The sequence below is a fragment of the Macrobrachium rosenbergii genome, chromosome 1 (genome assembly GCF_040412425.1).
Source record: "Macrobrachium rosenbergii isolate ZJJX-2024 chromosome 1, ASM4041242v1, whole genome shotgun sequence".
In the NCBI taxonomy this organism is placed as follows: Eukaryota; Metazoa; Arthropoda; class Malacostraca; order Decapoda; family Palaemonidae; genus Macrobrachium; species Macrobrachium rosenbergii.
In genome coordinates, this window is record NC_089741.1 from 52,766,858 (window position 1) to 52,771,138 (window position 4,281).

The window sequence follows — 4,281 nt, forward strand, 5'->3', positions numbered from 1 at the left end:
ATTGCATGTGTATACAAAAAGGAAAATATGCTCAACCCAAAAGAAAATCAACTTAAAAATGCCTTTTTGCATGCACTCACAACAAGGATGCATAATGCGTTGCAGCATGCACACGCAAAAAAAAAAAAAAATAAATGGTGAGAAGAGCGTGAGCTCAGAAATCCATCAAGAAGAAGAGGAGAAGGAGAAGACAAGCAAGCATATGTGTATATCCCACTTCGGCTGAAGTATGCTCGGACTTAAGTTTTGAGGAAGCGAATCCATTAAATACGAGCTGACAGGGTCCGCAGTGCAGTCTTAAATGCCTGACCCTCTCCCTTATTCTTTTCCTTAATTATCGGGGCCTTTTGGTCTTATACCGTGCATTCGTTTACGCATGTTAGCGCGCGCGCGTGTGCGTGTGCGCGTGCATGCGTGCCGGTATGTACATGGAAGAAAGAAAAAAAAAAGATATGCAATTATTCGCTTTTGACTTCATGTTGTTTTCGTGTAAGGAGTTGTACATTTTTTTTTCAATGTCAGCGCGTGTGATTAATGTCCTACCTCACGGTGATATTACTACTGATACCGCTCCTTCTTATTTTTCTTTTGCTACCGCCACTGCTACTGCTAATGCTACTGCTACTGAAACCGCTGTTATTGCTGCTGCTGCTGTGCTGCTGCTGTTGAGTGCGTTACACACTCGGCTGGCGGCAGGGTGTATATGGCGTGTCGACGGAGGTAATGTGTAAGAGTCATCAGGAAGAAAACTATTCAAAGCACTCTGGGAAGGGAGAGGCCCCACATGAGCACGCACGGCCTCTTCGTCGTGAAATATTTACGCTGATGGAAATGCCGAAAGGTGGTCATGAATGCTGGATTGCTTCTTTACATAAACGCACATTTATATACTTGCTGGCACGATTTACATGTGAGCAGCTGCATCGTGGCCTCTGTGGGGTTTCGTGTTCTTGCTGTTTTGCCGAAGTGGACGAAGCTCGTCGCCAGCTGATTTGGGGTCCTGGTCGTATTCCTATCTTATTTTCGGTACGGGTTTGGCAGCGATCGCTGTTTATGATGTATGAGTGAATATGTTCGTCAACGGGAAGATTAATTCAAACAGCTCGTTTGCGCTTATGTGGAGAGACCAGTAATTAGATGTTACAGTACGACGGCTCCCTATTCAGTTTTCACGTATACAGGCTAACACTCACCCATACGCTTGCATTCACACAGTCCCAAACATACCGCCATACACACACGCGCGCGCGCTATGCAGACATTTATAGTATTGAACATTTAAATCAACATCAAACTTCACTAGAGCAGTCAGTGTATGTGCGCATATATATATATATATATATATATATATATATATATATATATATATATATATATATATATATATATATATATATATATATATATTATGTTTATGTGTGTGTGTGTGTGTGTGTGTGTGTGTGTGTGTATATGTGATTATAATTACAAGAGTTTTAAATATGTAATTGCAGAAGTGCATTTGTATTACACACACACACACACACACACACACACACACACACACACACACACACACATATATATATATATATATATATATATACTATATATATATATATATATATATATATATATATATATATATATATACTGTATATATATGTTTGTATTTTTATATGAGCACAAATATTTAATGTTTGTGGTCGAGTTGAATATACATTTGAATTTTAGAAAAAAATGATTCGAGAAAATGAGAGCAGAACAGCAAAAGAATACGTAGTTCAACAGGAAAAATAATGTGCGTTGTTTACACCGAAGGCAATGTGGCCTGTTTATGTTTTTCATCCGAAGATCATAACACTTTTCAAAAGTTATTTTTCATATTTTGCAAAGCCTGCATGTTTTTTTCCCTTCGTAAGTGCCTGATTACTCTGCATTTCTCGTTGTTTCACTGTTTCCGTAGGTTTTTTTTTTATGTTTTTAGGGAGTTTCTGATGAGTTATAATCGTCATATTTTGTGATAATAATAAACATATGCTAATAATGTTAATGGGAATATGGTGCGTGTTTTTTATATTATTAATTTCTTGATTTTTATTCTCAGTAGAGTTATTATTATTATTATTATTATTATTATTATTATTATTATTATTATTATTATTATTATTATTATTATTATTATTATTATTATTATTATTATTATTATTATTATTGTCAATGTCAGAATTGTTATTTGACACTAGGTTGATTGCAAATGTAAGGTTGAGTTGAAACAAGGATAATGTCGTAACTTGAGTGTTAAGAAAAGTCCCAGAACTTATTAAACTGCATTTAGCCAGTCTGATCAACACAGTTTAATGAGGTGACTAGGTAATAGGAGATAGGTCAGCTGTCTAATAGGAAGAAAAGCCCGTGTTTTGGGTTTTATGGAGTGATGACCGAAATAACACCTGTTGAAAAAGGATGGCAGGGCTACTTTATGGGTATTATAACGTTAAAATTAAAAGTGAAGGCAAAGTTGCTGACTAGGTAAACTTCCTTGTTCAGTGGTCGGATATAGACTAATAAAAACTGTGATAAGATCAGGTGGCTTGAATGAAGAAAAAGTACGGCCTTAAGGCAAAACTCCTAACACAAGCATTATTTATAGTTTTAGTAGTGTTCTTTTTTCTCTCTTTATGGTTTTCTTATCACATAAGTGAACTGGAAAATTAGTTGCAATGTAAAAGAGAGAGTCAGAAGTGACAGAAGTACGTTTGGAATTTTTCACTTCTGCTTTGAAAATTAGTGCAGTCACTGTGTAATTGTTACTAGAGCAACAACTTGAGAATTGGCAGTCCGTGGAATTCATGAGATTTCGTGGGGCTTGGGCTCATCTGAGCTGCAATGCATTTTGGTATCGGTGAAGCCCACAGGTCAAATAAGCTGTTCCTTTAATATATTTATTTATCCATATATTTATTTTTTGATTGAAGTCCAGTGCTTCTTGGTGAAGGTAGAACTGAGTCACTCTTCTGCGGCAAGCCAGGGTCTCATTGCTATGGATTGCGAATGCCAACCAGAGAACTGTCACAGTCACAGTGAGTGTTGTCAAATATTTAAGAGAGGAGCCTCAAGACCCAGTGGTAATTCAATTTTGAAGTAACGACGTCACCGCGCCACCTTTAGAAATCTCCAAGGGCGGTTCCTTAACCACGTTAATTTCGAGAACCATGCGTGGTTGGTAATTCAGATATTTATAGAAACGTCCCATATTTGGGTTAAATTCAAGGTTTGGAATGTAATGTAACATTTAGGCAATAGAAATTTGGCGGTATCATGTTATTCACAAAGGTGATATTAATTTTTCACCAAGAAGAATCGTAATAGGATGTTCACGAACATACATTTAACTATACTGTTTTGTCAAATTATGTGAGTTTATTTTTGAGGAGGGGAGAGTGCCTTTCTTTAACCACATTAACTTTGAGAACTACGTTGTGGATAATTCAGATTTAAATGACCTCCCAAATAACATTCAGAGTTTGGGATAATTATAATCTATCGTTTAGGCAAGGAAAAGGTGACGGCATCACGTTGTTTATAAAGACAATTTTAATTTATCTGTACGAAGAAACGAAACAGTGTGTTCACGACCACACATTTGACCGTGTTATAATACCAAATTATGCAAGCTTATTTATCTGGAAGGAGGAGAGTGCTGTTAGGCCTTCGAATCGATATGTAGATAGCTATTGGAGCTGTTTATCGCCCTCTTGCTTTATGTTGCAGATAACTTTCCCATTCCGTCCATGCGGCCTCCCACATAGTGGCCATTTGTTGTATTGGGCTGTCCTCGCTGTATCACTTAAGTGTATCAGACTGCTTGTAGCGGGTTCCGCTAAGGTTCATGGAGATCGTTTTATTAATATTAACCCTTGCGGAACGGTGCATGTTTCTGCTGAAAATGGTTTTGTAACGTATTCGTCATGCTTAGTCAGTTTCACTTGGTAGTGCTTTGTTCCCGTTTTTAATTTATCAATGAAAACATTTTGAGCAGTTATTAAGTTGTATAAAACAACATGAGTTTCGTGATCAGTTTTTAATTATTATATTGTCTACAAAACAAGTTTGTTTTCTTCGATAGTTATGCAGGCGATGAGTGCTGTAGATTTTTTTTATAATTTACTAAACGATGTTGAATATTAGAGTATATCATGAATCTAATAGGATCTGTTGAATCATTCATGTTTAAAAGTAGACACCTTAAAGTTTTGGTAATATAATTGGAGAACCTGCAAGTCAGTCCTGTATTCTAGT